Consider the following 24,120-nt stretch of genomic DNA (forward strand, 5'->3'; position numbering starts at 1 on the left):
GTTGGTAGTTAAGTAAATTTTCAGAAACTGGAGTCCCCAATCGCTTTTCAATATCGTGCAGCTATGTAACTGCTCTTTACTTACCAAGAGAAAAAGGTGGGGGGAAAAAGTGTGCTTTCTTTCTAAAGAGACTGGACAACTGAATCTCTTGTCCCAGGAACATGAGGCATGTTGGAGGTTGTAACTGAGGGGCTGTGATGGCACCAGGAAACACAAACATTGCCATTAAAATCTACCATTCCCTCCTTCACCTGCCACAAGCAGATTAAAGAAGTCTTTTTGGGGATAACCAGTGGCATCTAAGAACAAGACAAATGACATTACATTTTGGAAGTATCATGAGGCAAGGTCTGCACCCTATCTGATTGCTCTAGTAAAGATCACTAATAGACAAGTCTCACTTGTGCACATTGTGTCAAAAGAGTATTTTTAAAGTGACATTTTAAATTACAAGTGGACATTTGAGGATCACCAAATGTTATTTGAGAACTTTTAAATAAAAGATATCAAAACAAAGAACTATGTTAAAGGGACTCATATAAAACATTGACATCATAAAATACTAAAATCCCTCAAATTGTGTAAATAATGACCTGAGAAAAAATAAAACACAATTTGTCCAGAATAATCAATAGCCTGTAAGTTTTAGGTTAAAAACTATAGATAAGTAACAGTTTTTGAAATCTGACAAAAATTACAGAAATAAATAATAAAGAACACAGAATGTACAAAATAAAATAAATAAAAATATTTTAAAATGGGATTAACCTCAGAGGTTCAATAACTGAATAACAGATTTCAGAATAATTATGAAAAAATATTATAGACATATTAATATAAAAAGTATAATTTAAGTGCATTGGTTTCTAGTTGAAGGGGGTTCCTAAAATCTCAATCAGATTTTAGTAAACTGTGATAACAGCCTTCAGATGAAGAGTAGGTCGTGTAAAAAAAAAAAAAGGTGGGGGGAATTAGAATGGCATGGTAATTCGGTAATTCTCATAGGAATCACTAACTGCAGAGTCTGAATAAAACTATTTTTCACACATCCTATATTCATAAGTCTTAGAAAATACTTAAAGCATCATAAATGGAATATTGGTAGAAATATGAGCATTAGAGGCATGCCTAGTGAGGGTCCATAAAGAAATGAGGCAAATGCTATGAGAAACTGGAGGAAGAGTGATCCTTATTATGTAGTAACAGAAAGCTTGGTGGAAGGGTGTCCTATAGTTAAGTGGAAAGCAAAAATTATAGGAAACAAACTTTGATATCTAGCCCAGGGGATTTCCAAGCAATATGCTGACGACAGAGCCTTGTTTCTTCCCATTACCTACAGTGAAATGTGAGAAGGAAGAGATAGACTGAGGAAGCAACATTAGGAAAAAAGGAAACAGGGCTTGATGACTTGGGAAATTCTCAGCCTATCCAGATTGCAAAGGCACTACAATTAGGAGATTCATCATCAGGAAAGCCTGTTCTAGAGAGAAAGCCAAGGTGTGGCTGGACAACCTTTTGCTAGTACTTTGGAAAGATCAAAAGATCAGAGTATTCAATTACACACATGGCCTTTTGAAATGAATAGACAAGTGACTCATGGTTCACTTCAGCCCTCCAAGCAGAAGCCAGGAATAGAGATGGTATTATAAAAGAAAGATTTGTGGATGAGTCTCTTGTCTAGTGTAGAGAATCCCTGAAACAAACAAGGGAAATTTGCAAGATTCTCAAGAATGTTGTGCCAAAAGACATACTCCATGTCAGCTTGAATTAAGAGGGAAACAGAACAAAATGAGGGTAGGCTATTGAATTTCCCAAATTCTACATGTAGAAAACAAAACGATAAAACTACTCAGCTGCAAACACATAGAGTCTCTACAATAGCAGCAGAGCCAAGAAACACAGAGAATAATTCTCAAGCCTTAAAACCCAATGTTGAATTCAAAGATAGATTTTGAAATTGCTTAGGACTGGTGATTCCTTTTGTGAATTGGATATCTACTCACATTATCTAATGCCTATCTCACCATAGTATTTTAGGAGCCAATATTATGTTTTATAGTTTCACAGATCCCCCGATGGAGAAGAATTTTGCCCCAGAGTGGATAATACTGAAAGCCCCAACCATGACTAACTTAGATAAATTAGGTGATAAGATTTGGGCCTTCCATGATAATGAGATCTATATCCTCATACCTGGAGGCTGTAAATATGTTAAATGTAAAGTAGGAGACTTGGGGGATATTAAGTTAGGGATCTGGAGATAAAGAGATTATTCTGGATTATTTGGGTAGACCCAATGTAATCATGAAGGTCCTATGAAAGGGAGGCGGGAGAATGAGAATCTGAAAAGACCATGTGACTGAAGATTGGAACTGATTAGCAGATATTTGCTGTTGGCTTTAAAAATCTGAGACAGGGCACTTCTAAAAGCCAAGAGTGAAGAAAGTGTCTAGAAGCTAGAAAAGGCAAGGAAACAAATTTTTCTGTAAAACTTTTAAGGGGAGTGCAGTTCTACATATCAACTGTAGAATTCCAGCCTCCAGAATTGCATGAGACTGCGTTTGTATGTTTTAAGACACTAAGTTGTGGCATCCCCTTCCTGACTCTACCTTTACCACCACAGCCACCTTTTCCCTCTCTCACTCTCTTACCTTGGAGTAGAAAGAATAAAGGAAAAATAAACAGAAACCAGAAATTTTAATGCAATATAGAAAATTTATTATATGGAGTTTTCAGAAACTTGGGAACAATTACAGCATTTCAATAGAGGGTTTTATCAGAGTTATTAGATTGATGCCCCATTGGTGTCTTTATTTCATAGGAAAGATGTAAATGGAGTGTACATTGGACCGCACAGGCAGTGGATTAAACTGGTGAGTGTCATTCGGGGCTCTATGTCCCATACTGTGCTGTAAGGAATCTCCACGTAAGAAGGATAAGTAATGCTCTCAGCTTTACCAGTCTGGCTAAAAGTCATAGTAGGAGAGAAACCCAGGCACAGATATCCTTTTGGAAAATACTTGAAGAGGAGGCTTTCTCACAGCAAAAGTCTCCAGGTCAATACAAACAAATTTGTATTGTTTTAAACCATCGACCTTGTGGCAATATTTTACAATAGCAATAGGGTGTTAATATATATGTTCTATTAACCTAGTGTGAAAGCAAAATAAAAAATAGGGTGCTAATATACCATCCATACTATTAATCTAGTGTGAAAGCAAATTAAAAATAATCTCAGATATAGACAGATCCAAAAATTCATTTTATGTACTCATTTTCCGGTAAGATCTTGAAGTATATGTCTTCCAAATGGAGTAGAGCTCCGAAGAATACATGGTATCCCAGTAACCAAACATATAACACAGGAGACAGGCAAGTGTCTTATTCTTGTAGGCTACCATTTCCTTTGGCTTATTACAAAACAACAGGATGTCACAACTTGATCAAAGTCTATTTATTTGTCTACTAAAAGGTCATGACTATAAATTTCCAACTAGAACACCTGAAAAGCAATGTATGGAATTCTGACAAATTTAAACCCAGGAAAAGATCCTATGAAATGTGACATTGATTTACATGTCCTGCTTATAGAACAAGAAAAATAAGAACAAGAGTAAGAACAGCAACAACATTTGCAGTGAGTCTACTCTCTGCTCTCTATCAATGAGCTAAATTATTAACACACACAAAAAAATGGGTTTGATATCATTTGGTTATTAATCACATGTATAGATTTACAAAAGTGACATAACACATCAATGCCATTATATTATTGACAAAAGAGATTAAATGAGAATTGATGTATTTCTAGTTATAATTTAGGCTATCATGCCAGTTTCATACTAGACACCATCAACTCTTATTATACAGGGAAAAAAAATCCCATTTTACTTAAAAAATAAGAAAAAAAATAGAAATAGCCACAAAATCAAACAATATCCCCATTTGCCTAGCTGAACTCTCTTAAATGTCACAGTCATTTTACACGTCTAAAATAAGACCACTCACCTGGAGGTAAAGGGCCATAGCATATTTGCTTGTCATGAAAAATGTTTTTCTTATACGTAATGCCTAAGGAGTATGGAATTTTATTTCCTTTTTCACAGCTGGAAAGGCTCAGTCACCAATTCACTTTTTGTAGTGCAATGTCATCTGGTTTTAGGCAGTGCCAGAAAATAAATGAAAAACAATTGACCAAAATATATGGTTTAAATGGATGTAAACCATGTGCATGGGTTTCATATCAAATTCCAAAATTATTTCTCAGTTGAACGTGAAACTATCTAATAAGCACAACATTCCAGATAGAGATCAATTAACTTGTTTGTAAAATTGTCCTTTATTTAAAAGAGTAAGCAAATATAGATTGGGTGTCTATTATGTACTTGTTTCTATGATACTTTTCACTTTTTAAAAAGAATACTAGGACTAGTAACAATCCTATAGCTCATTTGAAGCAAGCATCCTGACTTCTGCGGTGGTTGTGTTGAAGACGTTTATCTTAACATTTTAAGAGAAAACCGAATTAGGACAGTATATTCTATGCAAAATGTTTAAGGGAACTGACCTCAATAGGATGATGGATGTTAATAAGTGGATGGATAAATTAAATCTGTTTTCAAGGAGATAAAATATTTTAAAAATTATTTATTACTATTTTGGAGCAATTAGGGAGGCAAAAGTGCAATTACAAGTAAAACTGAGAACATTAGAGTGTCACATGAAGTAGGTTGATTATAATGAAGGTGTTCTGGAAAGTTATAAAAGAGCTACTGCTTTTGCTTCCAAAGCTCTAAAATATTTAATGAATTAGAAAGAAAACACGTTAGTTAAGTGTTAATTTCACTCAATTGTTTATTCTTAATTTCAGTTTCCAGGGGGAAATTATTACCTGGTTTACACAGCAGAATTTTTTTTTTAACCATACAGAACTATTAGGAAATTATTTCATGGAAGTAACGTTTAGACTACTAGTAGAAGGTGGCAGATTGGGGTAGAAATTTACCTCCTTCCCTTCCGATATCCTGCAGAAATGAAGAAAAACTCATTTTAAGATGTGTAAATACAAAACATGGTTCTGGAAAGCAAGGAAGTGTTCTATTAAATTCACTGCAGTAATTCTGAGGACTTTCCAGAGCATACCACTGATATTGGATTAAAGGAGCAACTGAGTAGAACCATCATAATCCAAAACAAACACACAATCATCGTATTGGAGAGAGTCATCCTTCCCAACTCTACTCCAGAGAAACTAAACTCTAAGTGAACATTCAGGAAGAACAGGGAACGGTCCCAGGGTTAAATGCAGAACCACCTATAGAAGACCTTAGTCTAATGTAACTCCCCGTCCTGATCACAAGTTATACAGGTGAGTGAGATATTCCTTTGTCGGTTGCTTTACTGACCTCTTACCATCTACCCAAGCATTATATTAAGAGTTCCATAGGGCTAGATGATATGCTGTTTATTGTTCTCTATCACTTGTCCAACTTGATTTAAACTTTCCTTATTGCTTAAATATCATCTATCTTTTGATGACTTTTATTTTTCAAGTTTTCAACTTACGGCTAAATTTGAAGTCAACTTATAGCTAGATTTGCCTACTGACATGCCTAATATAATATTTCAGGACTTCTGCAGTGACCACTCATTGGTCAGGGTCCATTCACCCATTTTGCAGTAACAATTCCTCAGTAGCCCTTGAGAGAAACAGTGGTTTTCCAGTCTTCCCATGTGGTTCAAATTAGGTGGATTTCTTTATCTGCTCCAAACATCAACCTACATTCCAGATTTAGCCAATCACATGAATCAATTCTGATCAATGAGAGGCAAATAAGTGTTATTTGCAAAAGATATTCGAAAGAAAAGAAAACATTACTGGGGTGGACAAGTGAAAACAATATAAACATGGATTTTAAAGGACACATGCATACACACACACATATGCAGGCACATACAGACATAGGGCGCAGTGCAGAGATATGAAGACCAAATTGTTACAAAATTATTTGAACCTCATCTTCTAATATCTTCCTCATATCATCACATTTTTGTCACCTTTAAGATGTTGCCATGTAGTTGCATTTCACTTTAGGAGTGCTCTGTGACCTTGGTCTTTGCCTAGCTGTTTCCTTCTCAAACTTCAGGTCTCAGATTAAATGCTAACCCAAGAGAGATTTTTCTTAACTTTCACTCAAAATGGCACCATCAATATTCTTTATAAAGACTAGGCAAGATGTGGCTGCTAAGTCACTGTGTAGTAGTTTCATTAGTTTATTTTTGTTATCTGTCATTTCTCTTGAAACTGAAGCTCCGAGTCAGCAGAAACCAAGTCTGTGCTGTTCCCTGTTGTATTCCTAGAAGTTAGATTAGTGACTGGCCCACAGTGTGCTCAACATATATGTGTGTGTGTGTGTGTGTGTGTGTGTGTGTGTGTGTATTGCTCAACATATGCCACTATATATGTGTGTGTGTGTGTGTGTGTGTGTGTACAGAGAGAGAGAGAGAGTGAGAGAGTTTTGCTTTTGTTGCTCAGGCTGGAGTGCAATGGCAGGAACTCTGCTCACCACAACCTCTGCCTCCTGGGTTCAAGTGACTCTCCTGCTTCAGCTTCCCAAGTAGTTGGGATTACAGACATGCACCACCATGCCTGGCTAATTTTGTATTTTTGGTAGGGAAAGGGTTTCTCCATATTGGTCAGGCTGGTCTCGAACTCCCAACCTCAGGTGATCTGCCTGCCTCGACCTCCCAAAGTGCTGGGATTACAGGTGTGAGCCACGTGCCCAGCCTCACTAAATATTTCTGAATGAATGAAAACAATAATTGTATAACTACCAAAACTTCGGAAGTTGAAGAAAGAGTAATGAAATTATAAATATACTAAATTCCTCATCTTACATAAAAAGGACTTAATAAATCCTGCATAAAATTAATAAATTTTTAAAGAAGGTATAATCATATCAATGTTAGGATAGCAATCAGCAGAATAATTTATACAAAAACTTAACAAATGTAGAACTTGATTAATCATAGTGTGTTCGTCTGCATAGTCTGGTATTTTTTAATGTGCATGACTAAGGGTGAAGGTAAAGGAAGGAGGTTTTTAAAATTAACTAGACATACTCCTGCTTTATTGACTTTCTCGCATGTATTTACTTTTTTCACAAGTTTTAACTACTCTAAATTACAGCAATCTTCATATCAATTTAGTTTAATTTGTACAATAAGTTCAACTCAGTACTAAAATCTTAAGTATTCCCTATATTACAAATTGATAAGCTTGTTTTATAACATAAATGAAAATTATTTAAAGTATCTTACTAAAATTCTAAAAAAAGTGTTTCATAAAAGTTGGATAATAAATCAGTATAAAGTACAGATGTGTATTTTATGTCACTGTTTTCAAGACACTCGCGTATCTAAGGATGATCAATACTGTGGTCCTGTTCTAAGAGAGAGGAAAACAGAAAAAACATGACATTCATTTATCAGGTACCTGTACATGGCCCTCTGGTATGTCCTTGTCCTTCATAAATTCCCACAACAACCCTGAGAGAAAATTTCGTGGTGAAAGGTACACTCAGATACTGGGAAACGGTTCTAAGTTTCTACAGTTAAACACGTAACAAAACTGGGATTACACTTTTTTTTCAGGCCTATTCTATTTCCCTATAATATATTGTTTTAATTACAAAAACATGAACATTTTGAAAATTTGTATTTAAAAGCATAACATGCTCACTCACTTTAATGTTTATTTTCATTTTATGCTATTTCTGTTTGTCATTAAAATATGTGATGCTTCTTTATATATATGTTGCCCTAATATAAATGTATATTTTGGAGAAAACACCTTTTGTACTTATGGAGGTAGGTATGTATGTATGTATTTATCCAATTTATTTGGAGTGAATTTAAACACATTCCTCAATACTTTTTTCAGTGAAAAATATATAACTGTCTTCAATGGTAAAAAGGTGAATAAAATACAACAATGGTTTTGAAACATAATGTTTCAACAAATACTAAAAATAAAATTTACTTTGGATAATGAGATGTTTTGATTGTGTGATATAGACAGATATTTTTGAAGACAGATTTGGCTTTGGTAAAGGGAAATTAATTTATAATATTTAAAATTGAGCCATTATAACCAGTTATTCCAAACTAACTTGACTTTTTACTTATGCCAACACTCAGATACTGAAGAAAGCTCAGCAACATTGTGCAATATCAATTCTTTCCTACTCTGTGCATAAATAATATTTTTGCCATTTGCAGGATTTGCAAATTTCCAAATGCTGGATTTGAATATAGTCATACTCCACTAATTAAAAACAGTTCTGAGTTTTTCATGAGCCCTATAGCAATTCTTATACTGGGAGACGTATATTGACCATTGATGATTGGGCTCTGTGTCCCCACCCAAATCTCATCTTGAATTGTAATCACCGTGTTTTGAGGGAAAGATCTGTAATCCTCACATGTGGAGGGAGGAAGGTGATTGGCTCACAAGGGCCATTTCCCCCATGCTGTTCTCATGATAGTCAGTGAGTTCTCATGAGATTGATGGTTTTATGAGTGCCTGGTATTTCCCTTACTTACAATTCTGTCTCCTGCTGCCATGTGAAGAAGGTCCTCACTTCCCCTTCACCTTCTGCCATAAATAGTTTCCTGAGGCCTCTCCAACCACGTAGAACTGTGAGTCAATTAAACTTCTTTCTATTATAAATTACCTAGTCTCTGGGGTGAGAATAAACTAATATGACTATATAATTAAAAAATCAAATATGAAGGTCATGTTGACCTGGATTGCTTACCAAAAGCAAAAGAAAGGTATAAATTAATCTGTCTCCTTTATGTTTGTCCCCTAAGAATGATGTGGTCTTAAGATTTTCTCAAGGAAAACATCCATGTCATACTAATAATGAAAAGTTGTGTCTCAGTAAATTTAAATTATTATGTTAATTAAATATTTAGATAACATTGCTTCATATCACTAGTTAATATCATTCAAAGTTTGTTGATATTTATTCATATGTGCTTGTCTTCAATAATTTGGAAAAACTTCTTCTAAATTTGACAATCTTTAAGTCAAAAGTTAGAGGTAAAGCAAATTTTTGTGTAACTATGTAAAAATTATTTGAAAGCCAGTATATGTGTGTGTGTATGTGTGCTTGAATTAAGATGATTTTTGACATTTATCTTTTGCAAACAATTTTATATTATTTAATGTTTGGTTTAGATTCTGGGATTTAATCCTTCAAAATATTTACATTGAGTATGGTATGTAATTATCCTTTATGTTAGAGATATGGTTAGAAAGTCAGAAAAAAAATCAAGGAGAGTAGAGAACAGCATGTATTCAGTTTGTGTTCTCTCTTTATAAATAAGCAATTGAATACTAAGTACCTATGAAATACTTCTATTACTTGCATCCTGTATTAGTCTGTTCTCTCCCTGCTAATAAAAACATGCCCAAGACTGGGTAATTTTTAAAGGAAAGAGGTTTAATTGACTCATAGTTTCACATGGCTGGGGAGACCTCACCATCATGGTGGAAAGTGAATGAGGAGCAAAGTCATGTCCTAGATGGCTGCAGGGAAGAGAGTTCACGCAGGCAAACTCCCATTGATAAAACCATCAGATCTTGTGAGACTTCTTCACTATCAGGAGAATAGTATGGAGGAGATGGCCCCATGATTTAATTATCTCCACCTGGTCCAGCCCTTGACATGTGGAGATTATTACAATTCAAGGTGAGATTTGGGTTGGAGACACAGAGTCAAACCAGATTAGATGTTCAAAATAAATGATCCCTGAGAAACTCGAAGAAAGCCATTAATTAGCATTAAGTACTTATTATTGAAAGAAAAAAAAACAGCTATCCTTTTATAATTAAATAAATATTTGATGTCCCTGTTTACGTAGAAATATATACTACGTTGTCAATTTATATGTAGGAATTTTGTTTTAAATATTTCAATTACTTTTATACTTAAAATTTTAAATCATAGTTTTAAAGCTGAAATAGGTAAATAGGCGCTGAAATTCATTACATTGATTTATGCTGAGTGTGTGTTCCAGTTACCAGCTATTGCATGACAAATAAAAGCAAACTTAGCAGTGTAAAGAATGACTACTTTATTATGTACACAGATTATGTAGGTCAAGAATTCAGTGTGCCAGCAGGAATGGCTTGCTGTTTCTGATTCATGGTATCTGCAGACTTAACAGGAAGACGTCAATGACTAGGAGTAACTGCAACTTAGAATAATCTGGAGACTTTTCATATACACAACTGACAAAACTGGATTAGGAGGATTCGAAGACCAGGCTCGGCTGGGGCTGTCAACTGAGAATCCTACTCTGGCTCCTATCACAAATTCCACGTGGTGTGGACCTCCTTGAAGCATGTCACATTACAATAGTTGGTCTTCCTATGTGGAAGCTTAATGCTGTACTGTGGTCGGAATTCTTGTGTCTCCTCATAATTTGTATGCTGAAATTTTCACTTTCAAGGTGATGGTTTATGATATGGGCCTTTTGGAGGTTGACTAGGTCATGAAAGAGGAGCCCTTAGAAATGGGACTTGTGCCTGTGCAAAAGAGGCTCAAGGGAGTTCTTTTCCCCTTCCCCCATGTGAGGATATAGCAACAGGACATCATCTATGAATAAAGTAACAGGCCCTCAACAGACAGGATCTGCTGGCATCTTGATTATGAACCTTCCAGTCTTTATAATCATGAGGAATACATTTCTATTGTTTATAAGCTGTCTAGTTTATGTTATTTTGTTATAGAAGCCTGAATGGACTAAGACAGGTTTCTGAATAAAGTGCTTCAATGAACACAGCAGAAGTCTCATGGCATTTGATGACATAGCCTAGGAAGTCAAACAGTATCTTCTGCTACATTTTATTGGTTAAGACAGTCAATTCAAGGGAGAAGGATACATCTCTACCTCTTGCTGGAAAAACATCAAATAATTTGTGGCCAGGTTTTAAAATCACCAGAGTGTGCCTTCTGTTCTCAAATGATTTGCTTTCCCTCCACATGCAAATTCACTTATTTCCAAGACCACTCCCACCTAGTCTCGTTTCATTTCAGTATCATCGGGTTCAGACTCAATGTTCAAAATCTCAATCTCAATCAAGTCCAGGTGTCAATAAGACTTCTCAGGTATAATTGCCCTTGATGCACAAAGGAAACAATGTATCTTCCTCTTCCCACACCCAGCATGCAATAGTGATAGAGTCAAGGACAATGTAATAGAGAAAACCTATCAGAATAATTGCATTTAATGTAAAGTTATTCAGTTATTTCTGTTATATGCAAATTTCAATGATTATATTTTAATGTGACCAATTTTGAAATGTAATTTTAAGTATTTCATACTTAAAATATCTACTCATCATTCAAGTTGGCACATTATCAATCAGATGTCATTATTTCAAATGGGCAAAGGAAGACATTCTAAAACTGTGCTCAATTTCCCAGAAACAAGATGATGAAGACAACGGCTAGATAAACAGTTTTAGAAATATTTCCAATGGCTTAACAATATAAGACATGCGTGGAAGAGAAAACATGCTGAAGCTTGAATTGTGTCCTCTGGGCAATAAAAGCAATGACTAATTGCCACAGGATATTGGGAATTGCAGGTGCCACATTGTTTCACAAAAATGGGGAAAAAATAAAACTACTAATCTCAGACACTTTGCCTCACAAAATAAAAGCTAATTCCTTTCATCTTAAATATTATAATATCACAATTTATCCCAAGGTTAAAAATATAATGCTATGCAGTGATTATGGAAGGATAAAAATAATAGTAGGTATATGCTACAATACAAAGCCTTGGTAGAAACCATTCTAATTTGGTAATCAATGACACAAAGGCAAAATATTGCAATTCTGAGCAGGAAATAAAGAAATACTTTTTACTGTTCTTTAGTTCCAGGAATAATAACAATAGAAATAGGGGGATTATGTAGATTAAGTCAATCAAGATTTTTTTTTCCAGTCAGATTGTATAAGTACTTGGAATATACAGAAAATAAAATACAAGGAAGATTAAACTTTATGGTATGGAGCCTGTGAGAATTCTCTATTGTCTCCAGTCAGGTGTTTGAATTAAACCAATCCCATCTCTGTTCCAGTTCTGCTATCTGGAAGTCAATGAATTTTTAGTCTAAATTTTAAAGTTACAATACCAGACTGAATTTGATAATACCAGGACATTTAAACTCTGCCCCATTTCCAACATTTTGCATTTCTCCATTGCTGTACTTACAACATCTTTCTTGAGTACCACTATCTGATTTGGCTTGGTGTATATTTCACTGGCACACTCACCTGCTCCCATGATGATTCTAATAACACGGTCTCCAAAGAATGAACAGGAATTCTTGGAAAAGGGTGTGCTCCTTAAAATTTAGTAGAATTTTCTTCCTGGGATTGCCCTGGCAAAAGGAGGTAAGAAAGGGGATCCCCTGACAGTGTATGGGAATTTCCACTGCATTCCCTCACAAGTGCAGGGAAATCAGATACTTCTAACAGTCATTTAAAAGTAGAGATGAGTAAGGGCAGTATAACAGTTCACCAATATATAAAAAAGAGGCATATTATATAGTTCATAGGACCTAGCAGTAATCAAGTCAAAAACCAAGTACATAAATAACTTGACTATATCTGCGTATCTATCTATGTAAAGTTTTTAATTCCAGAGAACAGAAACTGATTTGTTTTATTGTTTGTTTTCTCCCTGGAAACATTAATGGCATTGGAATGTACTATGGTTTAGGCAACTAAGACATTTCTGAAAAGGAATTGCTTAAGTGAAATTACAGTAAATTATTTGTTAAAGGGAAATTTAAAATGAAATATATTCTATGAAGTAAATAATTCAGCTCTCCTATGATGGTTTTAAATCAATATTTGGTTTTATATCTTAGGTTTTCTGGTAGTAAAACATTCTGATTACACAGATGATAGATAGATAGCTGACATTAAGCAATACAATATTTCAAATAAAATTCCACACAGTGAATATTAGCAGATTTTACATAATATAAATTTTTCAAACATAATTTTATGAAAATTAAAACTGAAGATAAAGTGGTAAGTGTTGTAGTTCATGACATTCTTACCAAAACATGCCTTATTACACTGTAAGCGCACACACTAAATACTCACTGTTGTAACTTAAGGTGATAGCTTGAACACAAACACATGAAAGAGTTTTGAGACAATTCCAAAAATACCTAAATAAGCGATATTTACATACTATGGCCCAGGGAATAGATATTAACAAAAGTTATCCTCCCTCAGGCCACTGTCTAGACCACAGGAAACCTGGGCAACGACATATGGGATGTCACCAGATTCAGACTCAGAAGTTTCCATAACGCTGTGGCCAACTGCTAGACACAGTGAGTCACGGCTGGCCCGGTAACCAAACTCTCATCATACACAGGCTGTTTAGATAGTGATGGAACAGCATCAAACACAATCAGGCCAAACAACATCTTAAGGTTCTAAAAAATGATTTTTGATTCAGCAGAGCTTCTAAATTCAGCAGAATCCAGAAAGTTTTGCCAGAGCAAGCAAAGTATAATAAATTAGAAGCAAGTTACTTTTCACAACTCAGGTTGCTTTGAAAAAGAAAGTATTAGATAAAAGAATTTAATCTAGACAGTTAGGTAGTCACATCCATGTCAATATTTGTATCTCTGTCTGTATAGTAAGTTTGATATCAGTGTACGCCCATCAGTGAATAATAGTATCTACCTCAAATGAAATGAAAAATAAATGAGATACTACAATTAAAGTCCATTAGCATGTCAGTTGTGTAAACAGGCCTATGTAAGCACAGGTGTGCACACACTATTTTATTGAGTTCTTATATTTCTTGGAAATAATTACATTTATATTTACCAGTGGAGCAGAGTTATAAAACATAGCAATATGCTATTTCACATACAAAAATAGGTATGTCTAGGAAGGCACACTAGATCAAAAACTGATATATAAGATGGAGTTTAGAAATCAACTGTAATTATATCTCTGGAAAATTCAGGCACATTAGGGAAATCTTGCTCCCGCCAGCTTTATTTGTATGCTTTGATTTATCTTAAAGTAATGTCATGCCTTATGCCAGTGACTGATTCAACACACAACATTCTCCAAGTCACGGGAGTCGTTTCAAGAAGGACAGACATGTCACCTTTCCCAGCCAGGGACATATGAGGAATCAGTGTTTAGGAATATGGGTAAATGCATTTTGTTGTTACTGTAGTTTCAGGAACTTTTCTCTCTTTTTCTGCTCTTTCTTTTTTAAGAGAGCTCCAAGGAAGTAAGTTTTCTCTTCTGCACACTGCAATTGCACAGTATTATTATGTATAGGCCTGCACCTGTTACCAGCCTGAGAATAAAACCGCCTGATTGAAAAATGCCCTGAAAAGAATTTTATAAATGGAGCCAGTGGCTTGGCCATGCCGGGACTCTAATCTCTGTGAACTGGGGCTATCTATATTATTTAAGGCAATTTTTTGGTAATATTTTACTTAAACCAAAAATTATTATATTAGAGTATCCCAGCCTCTTTTACCCTAAATGTATTTAATTAAATACTATAAGCTCATGACCCCGTTTGACTTTATTCTCTTTAATTATATCCTTTTGTATCTCAAATCTATCTTACTCTTGTTAATGTGTTATTTTTTAAGTTTCCCAAATCCTCACCTGAGTGCTATAATTGATCCAACTCTATAAAAAAATGCAAATTTATTTTGAAGCATATTGATACTGAATATGTTTTGTTTAAATAATAAAGGAATAGACCCATAAATACTATTGTATCAGATGTAAAAGCTTATTTACATATTTGTACATATTTTACATTTGTATATACTTTAACAGAAAGGTACATAGTGTGGTTCTGAATATAGTCTGTTGTTAAAACTACTTCGTAAGGTTGGAATTATGGACCATTTTTAAACCAGTTTTGGCTTAGCAGTGGGGTTCTTACAGATCACTGATCAAGAGGAAAATATCAAAATATAATACATTCATCAGCTAGTGAGGAAATCCATTAAGTGTTAGATTCCTATACTAGTTTCCCACATACAGGTTGGTGAAAGTGAACGAAAAATAAAAATCATCACACAAACCAACTTAGGAGAGTTTCTGTGGTCAGGGTGAAAAACTTTAGGAGACAGAGTTCAAGACAATGAAACTATACTGTTTTCTATTGCAAACCGTACCTACTGTGGAGAGAAAGTCCTGCATTATACTGTGAACAACATAGTTGAGTTCTGTTGTTTCAAAGACTCATTATGTTCTTTCTGTTGCTGAAGGATAGAAATCAGGAGTGCTTAGACTAATGGTTAAGAAAATGGCTTTAGGATTTTGTTGTTGTTGTTCTTGTTGTCGTCGTGATATACCAAAGGAAAGCATAAACTTTATTTTAAAGAAGAATGAAGCAATAGAATTTAAGGGTTAGAAGCTCAAAGATAAGAGAGGAAATGGAGGCCTACCTGAATGTGGATATATTGCAGCTCGTGGAATGAGAGTCGATGGAACAGGGGTTGAATAAAGACTGTACAGAATATTCAGTGGTAAGTAATGGAAGGCAAATACTTAGGATTGATACATCATCTAGTCAATGTTAAGTGGGAGCATGTTTTATTTTATTTTATTTCATTGTTCTTTGTATTAGTTCATTTTCACACTGCTCTGAAGAGCTACTTGAATCTGGGTAATTTATGAAGAAAAAAGTTTTATATGGCTCACAGTTCTGCAGGCTTAACAGGAAACATTACTGGGATGCCTTAGGAAACCTACAATCATGAAAGATGGCAAAAGGAAAGCAGGGACCTTCTTTACCTGGTGGAAGGAGAAAGCAAGAGAGTGAGGGAGGATGTGCCACACACTTTTAAACCACCAGAGCTTATAAGAACTCCCTCACTATCATGAGAACAACAAGGGGGAAATCTGCCCCCATAATTGTTACCTCCCACCAGACCCCTCCTCCAATTTCACCTGGAGGAAGATTTTGGCAGGGACACAAATCCAAACCATATCAATCTTGCTTTTACATAATCTGGGAAACCTTTGTTACACAGACTTTCCGTAAAACTTTGCGTCATATATCATCAATGTGTTCAGGGCACTATGGGAAGAAAAATATTTCAAGATATTGTTTTGAAAGGGAATAATAAGTTCAAAATAAATGAATCTGATATAGATACTAGTCAGGAGAAAATGAACACACTGGACAAACTTGGGAAGATTGAGGAGGCTTTTTACACATGGGGTGGGGACAATGTTTCATGAGTTGGATGATACTTTATGAGTTAGATGAGTTGAAGAATTGGGTGATGTTTCATGAGTTTGATGAGTAGAGAATAAACATAGGAGATCTAAGGAAATGGGAACACACTGCCTGGTAATTATGCACATACAGCAGCTATAAAATATAGTTTATCCAGAGGGAAATAAGATTACTTAAATGTAAATATTCTCTAAAAGGCACATTACTTACCTGAAGTTTTTCTGCTTTGAACATATATGTTCTTGGTTGCAATTATTGGTTGAGTCACACAGTTTATGTATACGTGTATATATGGGGTTTGAAATGAGAAAATAATAAAGATAAGACATGTATATAAAGTATCTTCTCTATACAATAAAACTAAATATATTCCGTTATACAATTCTTATATACATCTAATATGAAACAATAGAAAAATGTAACTTAATGCACTCACTACTCACCATAGAGATGATGAGAATTCTAATCTAGAAGACCAATAAAAAAATAAATTAGTAGTGCATTATGCCCATCTTCTCTTTTTGATGTCATGTCCTCTGTTAATTCTTACACTTTATGGCATTATCATCGCATGTCATCTGCAAAGTTTATAGTTTCCACTGTAACTATAACATAGTTCGATTTTAGAGTTGTAAAGCACATAAATCATTCTAAGTAGAGTATTTACACAGATTTTATTTCTCTCTACTATGACATGCAAAATGTCAATAGCATGCTTTCCTGTGGAACCTGGCAGTAGCTTTTGTTTTTCTCTTTGTCCCGGCAAAGCACTTGGTCAGATAAGTCAGACACTGGTGTTCCATGAAATACCTAGTTGGGGAGTATATTAGTTTGTTTTCACCCTGTTAATAAAGACATAATTGAGATTGGGAAATTTATAAAGAAAAAGAGGTTTAGTGAACTCACAATTCTACATGGCTGGGGCAGCCTCAATCATGGCAGAAAATGAAGGAAGAACAAGGGCACAACTTCTATGGCAGTAGGCGAGAGAGTGTGTGCATGGGAACTGCCTTTTATAAAACCATCATATCCCACAATTCAATTATCTCTTACCATGTCCCTCCCACAACGTGTGGGGATTTGGGGAGCTACAATTCAAGATGAGACTTGGGTGAGGACACAGTCAAACCAAATCATATCAGGGAGTATATTTAATTTTACCTCACCTCACTAAAGTTTTCCTTTCCTTTTGTTATCTAAGCTGGATGTATATTTATTTTTTCTTGTTGTTCTATTACACTGATGAACCACATTCTTAAATAATAGTGATTGACTAGTACTAGCTTAAGAATACAGTTGTTTTCTTATTATACATTCAATATGTTGTAGGCTGCACAAATGCTACATTTAAATTATATTTTTTCCTCCTCCCTTAAAAAAAACTGCAATAAAAATAGAAGCGACTCTATTTGCCAAAGTAAATGTCTTGTGAAAAAATGACAATCTCTAACCTTATTATGACATTTTATTTTATTTTATTTTATTTTATTTATTTATTTATTTTTGAGACGGAGTTTTGCTCTTGTTTCCCAGGCTGGAGTGCAATGGCGCGATCTTGGCTCACCGCAACCTCCTCCTCCTGGGTTCAGGCAATTCTCCTGCCTCAGTCTCCCGAGTAGCTAGGATTACAGGCACGCGCCACCATGTCCAGCTAATTTTTTGTATTTTTAGTAGAGACGGGGTTTCACCATGTTGACCAGGTTGGTCTCGATCTCTCGACCTCATGATTCACCCGCCACGGTCTCCCAAAGTGCTGGGATTACAGGCTTGAGCCACTGCGCCCGGCCGACATTTTATTTTTAAAAGTGGTTGATGAACTAATATCAAAAGATACTCAATACTCATATGTAAATGAATGGAAGAAAATTAATATCATAGTGAACCATAGGGTGTTGTTGCATGTTCCCCCCTACTATAGCTGACAATGATGATTTCTTTTTTTTTTTTTTGCATAGTTTTCAATGTAACCAAAAAGTCTGTAAATTATAACCAAAAGGTCTGTAAATTATAAACTTTACTCAATTAATTTCTGTTGTTTCTTCACAAGATATTTATTTAGCTTTGGAATTTTATTGAAATCTATATTACTAAAATATATTTGCAAAGGTGAGCTATAAAAATATATTGATGATTTCATTTCATAGAAGTTTTTTAGAATACAAAATGAAACTTCTAGTGTATCTTGAAATGTTGTACTAAGTTGACCAATATATGCTGCATCCAACAGCAGTACTGGAACAAACAAATTAACAGACAAATATATTTACAAAGCCAAGATTTAGACTCTTATTTTGTTAATTTCAGATCCTTCTAGAGGACCACTGAAAACATCTGTAATTATTTCAAATAATATTATCTCTTAGACTTGCAAGAAATACAGTACCCTCTTTTTTTTCCCCCCTTTTTTTGCTCCATCACTTAGGCTGGAGTGCAGTAGTGGGATATTGGTTCACTGTACTCTCTTCCTTCCAGGTTCAAGCGATTCTTCTGCCTCAGCCTCCTGAGTAGCTGGGATTACAAGCACCCACCACCATGCTTAGCTAATTTTTGTATTTTTAGTAGAGATAAGATTTTGCCATGTTGACCCAGCTGGTCTCGAACTCCTGACCTCAGGTGATCCACCCATCTCAGCCTCCCTAAATTCTGGGATTACAGGTGCAAGCCACCATGTCCAGCCACAGTAGCCCTTCATATCTGCAATTTAACTTTCTGTCCTTTTAGTTATCTATGATCAACTAACTATAGTTCAAAAACATTAAACAGACAATTCCAGAAATAAGCAATTAAAAAGTTGTAAATTGCATGTCATTCTGAATAGCATGATGAAATTTTGTGCTGTCCCTCTCCTTCTTGCCCTGGACGTGAATCATCCCTGTGTTCGGCAGACCCATGCTCCAGACACTCCCAGCCTGTCACTTAATAGCCTTTTTCAGGTATCAGATTGACTGTTGCAGTAACACAACCTTGTGTTCAAGTCACTCTTATTTTATGTAACAATGGTTCCAAAGGTCAAGAGCAGTGATGTTGGCATATTGTTATAATTTTTCTATTTTATTATTGTTGTTGTTACTCTCTTACTGTGCTTAATTTACAAATAAACTTTGATATGTATACATAGGAAAGAAATAGTGTATATAGGATTTGGTAATTTTGGTGGTGTCAGGCACGAAAAGGTGTCTTGTAATACATCTCCCTGAGACAAGTGAGGACTCCTGTAACAAACTTTGTTTTCTGTTTACATCAATCCCATTTTAGGAGACAGGTGGAAATGGAGAATGGCAAGAAAGAACATATTCTACATTTAAAAAGTATTTTACACAATTCTGCCCAGACTATAAGCACACTTCCCAGGAACTCTTGTTTTTAAACAAGTGAAAAAAAAAATAGTGACAGTAACAGAGGTGAATGGTGGAATGAACACACCATGGGTACGTAGTTAGTGGTCTTCTCTACCGAAGTATGCTGAGATTGTCTATGTTGATGGGCTTAGAAGTACCAACATCAGTTAAAGCACCTACATTAATCAGCCACATTCCCTCTGAACTAGGGCCTAAACTGAGAAAAACGTGAAGACAAGTAGGACTGCACAGGAAGCAAGAAACATAAAATATGATTTCTAACTTTTCCATTCCTTCATGTTGGAAATAAAAAATAATAAATCATTATTATTGATGCCAGATTTGGTTTAAAGAGGTAATGTTTATGTGAATCAAAATAGATTTATAAAGCTTTCAACACTGCAGCTTGGCCTTAGAACCTTTCCAGAGATACCTCCTTTTTGTTGTTAAAGTAGATGGCACACACACACACACACACACACACACACACACCACACGCACACACACATATATATATATATGCAAATGAAAAATCAACTTTGGTTATAAAACAAAGAACTAAGATTCAGCAAGCTCAACTTAAATTATTAGCTCAGTACAGGTGAGTTCAACAGTAGCTCTCATTAAATTCAGACCAGCCCACCATTGTAAGAAAGACAGGGATAGTTATGCAGTATCTGCAAGGCATTTGAATCCATTACATAAAAATGTGTGCTTGGAATACTATGCTATAGTAAGCATTATGAGAGTATGCCCACTTTTACCCTGGGGACTGTAATTAAGTGCAATGCTCAAATGAATAGTTTGCAGTGACATGTATTATCCTCCTAGGCTGGCTCAGAAGAAGCTCTGAGTCTGTGCTATAGCATTCACTTCAACCTATCTTTAACATATATTATGTTACCTTAAGCCTCTGGGGATGATTCAGTGGAAATGTGTTGCTTGCCTCAGTTAACATTCTCTTATGGAAACCACAGACCTTCTATTGTTTTTGCACAGATTCTCACTTTTCCTAGTTGAAATATAAGACCCTTAAAATGAGAAGAAACAACCAATTGATCATTTTTTGTAAGTGTTCAAAGCTGCATCAATTTGACTTCTGCACAGCTACTACTTTAAGGAGTAAGCTGAGAGCATGAAATTGCATGTCTTCCAACAGTATAATGACATCTATAATTCCATAATAGTTTGGCTAACATTGCTGCAGGCTGCGTAGAACAAAATTAATCTTATACAATGAGGGCATATTGACATTTTCAGGTCAACTTAGGCTAATGAATTTCTTGCATTATTCGATGTGGAGTTTACAATTGAATTCTAGGCAGTATGGTTCCTTTTATTAATAATATAATTCCTAAGCCCATAAATTTGGGGATGAAATATATCACTGAAACATCAAAGATATTCCTTCATAAAAGTAAACTCATATCAGACCTACTCAGAAACCCAGTTAATTTATAAGAATGTGTGAATTCTACATTGGTGTTAAATGGTGACTAGGAAGGGTGGAGTGAAAGGAGAGTGGATGATGAGAAATTACCTAGGGGGTACAGTGTATGTTATTTAGGTAATGGATGCATTAAAAGCCCTGATTTTATCACGGTGCCATAATCCATGTAACAAAATTATCTTGTACCTCACAAATTTATGCAAAAAAGACAGTGTTATAGGCAGCAAGCAACAGCAGTGAAATAAATAAGAATTATAAATCCCAAATTTTTTTCAGCATTTCAACTAATGTTTTAGGAGTTCACAAATATTGTAACATATTTGTTTAAAAATTTAGATTAATTTATATAAAAATGTATCTCTATGATAACATTTACTCTCTGAATATTATGAGTTTAAAAAAGTAAAATATGGGTAAGACCAATTATGTGATTAAAATCTGGATTATTAAAAAAATAAAAAAGAAATGACAGTACCAAATCTATTTTTCTGGTACAAATAACTTTATTATTATTTACTTCCAACACAGTAAAATAATAATTTAAGGGAAAGATGCTTTACCTTTGAAATTTAGGTGCCTTTATTTAAAGTTCATTAAAATTTCTTGTATGCTTCCAGAATGTATTATATTTACAAGTAACCATGTGTCTAAACATCTGGTTAAACACTATTATTGTTTCACTATTAGTATTTTCTTGAGTTTTATTTAAATGACTATCTTCATCGTTTTTCATGAATATGTGTAATCCTTTCCTGCTAGAGCATTATAGTGTTCATGCAGTTGAACTCAAGTGTAGCCATATGACAAGCTGGCTTTACACAATAAAGAGGGAATGGAAATGACATGCTTGCCTTATTCTTGTGCATTGACACCTGTCATTGTTCCAGAGGGAGTACTCTATGTGTGCTCTAGTGAAGATGATGAAGTCAGAACTCTATCTGAGCTGTGATGAACATGGAAAGTGAGTCGAGGAGTTGTACTTTTTTGGTATGGGCCAGTGACTTGAACATCATGGGCAAATGATTTCTCTGCTCATTTTCTGTCATTTTTAACCCCAGCTGCTGTTTACCAGATATTTCTCAAATTTTCTCGTCCCAGTGGTGTCATATTTTTTTCCAGAAACCTGAGTCTGAGAACTTGCTTATGGATCATTTGTTTGTAATGCCAGGAAATAGAATAGAGGACTGGGAAGAGTGAGAGAAGGAAACAAAGCCAGTAGGAGATTATGTTATGAGCTGTGAGTAATTGGGACTTGATTCCACTAATTGCCTTTGAAGTATCTGAGAATTTGCCTCCAGAGTTGTCCACCTGAAAACGATAGAAAGGAGAACATTTATCTATTGAAACTTCTCTTCATCTTGCACTGGTCAAGAGTTGTCCTATGGGATATTAAGACAGTTGCACTTTCAAGTTTGCAGCAGTGTGGGAACTAAAGCATCCAAAAAGCCCCGAGGCAGGAAGCAAGCTGAGGCAAGGTGTTGGTGATGATGGTACACCTGGATGGAGCTGACTTTAGCAGCAATAGTTGCTGAATAAATTTTTCATTTAATCTAAATTGCCAAATTCATCAGCATAAAATTGTTAATGATATTCTTTTAGAACGTGGATGGTGATAGGAAGGAGAGGAGCAAAAAAAAAAAATAACTATTTGGTATGAGGCTTAATACCTGGGTTTTGAATAATCCGTACAACAAACCCCCATGAAACAAATTTACCTATATAACACGCCTTACCTATATAACACGTCCCCCCAAATCTGAAATAAAAGTTAAAAATGACAAAGCAAGCTAAGACTCTCTATTTCTTCTCTTGCGTGCCTGATACTGGCAATGTGTCTTCTTATCATATTTTTCATGATCAAGTCTGCAAAGGAAAATTTTGTCAATATTTTCATATATTTCACATTTTATCTTGTTAATTTCTTAAATTATATTTTCATTTTCTTTTTTACTTATATCTTCTTTCCTTTGCCTTTCGGTTTTATTTGCTACGTTTTCCTAATCTTTTAATGGGGAAGGTTCAATTATTTGTTTTTAGCAATTGTACTTTGATAGTTTTATGAGTGATTATATATAAAATAAGTTAATGTATAAAGTAACATTTAAATATTTAAATTAGATATTTATATATACAAAAGAATTATAGAGCTATAAATTCCCTTTAAATGCTTTATTAGCTGTATTTCACAAATTTTATGTTTCTATTCATATTCATTTTGAAATATATTTAATTCCCCTCATGTTTTCTTCTTATTTTCAGTGTTGCTAAAATTTATTGTATGCTTATTATATATAAAATACTTTTATTTATTCATTCAACAGATTTTTTTAACTTTTTTTTTAACAGTCTTTAAGTTCTGGGGTACATTGTAGAACTTGCAAGGTTGCATAGGTACACACATGCCATGATGGTGCCTCCATCCCCCATCACCTACATCAGGCATTTTTCCCAATGTTATTCCTCCCCAATATCTCCACCCCCTACTATCCCTCCACTACTGTCCCACCCAGCAACAAACCCCAGTGTGTGATGTTCCCCTCCTGGTGTCCATGTGTTCTCATTGTTCAACACCCACCTAAAAATGAAAACATGTGGTGTGTGGTTTTCTGTTCCATAGTTTCCAGCTTCATCAATGTCCCTGCAAAGGACACGAACTCATCCTTTTTATGGCTGCATAGTATTCCATAGTATATATATATGACACATTTTCTTTATCCAGTCTATCACTGATGGGCATTTGGGTTGGTGCCAGGTCTTTGCTATTGTAAATAGTGCCATAATGAACATACATGTGCCTGTGTCTTTATAATAGAACAATTTATAATATTTGGGATATATACCCAGTAATGAGATTGCTGGGTCAAATATTTCTATTTCTAGATTCTTGAGGAATTGCCACACTGTCTTCCACAATTGTTGAACTAATTTACACTCCCCACCAACAGTGCAAATGTTTTAATTTTAGATAGTATAAAACTTGGTTTTGTTTTTTAATTC

The 24,120-nt window shown here is 34.9% G+C and overlaps 1 long non-coding RNA gene across 1 annotated transcript; it reads left to right on the plus strand.

Moving 5' to 3' along the window:
• Positions 1-3,331: 3,331 nt before the first annotated feature.
• On the plus strand, positions 3,332-22,896 carry LOC128930352 (uncharacterized). Its single transcript, XR_008478318.1, has 4 exons — positions 3,332-3,637; positions 13,332-13,432; positions 22,011-22,110; positions 22,243-22,896. It is a non-coding gene; the product is annotated as an uncharacterized LOC128930352 (long non-coding RNA).
• The last annotated feature ends 1,224 nt before the right edge of the window (positions 22,897-24,120 follow it).

Source organism: Callithrix jacchus, chromosome 21, assembly GCF_049354715.1.
Source record: "Callithrix jacchus isolate 240 chromosome 21, calJac240_pri, whole genome shotgun sequence".
Classification (NCBI taxonomy): domain Eukaryota; kingdom Metazoa; phylum Chordata; class Mammalia; order Primates; family Cebidae; genus Callithrix; species Callithrix jacchus.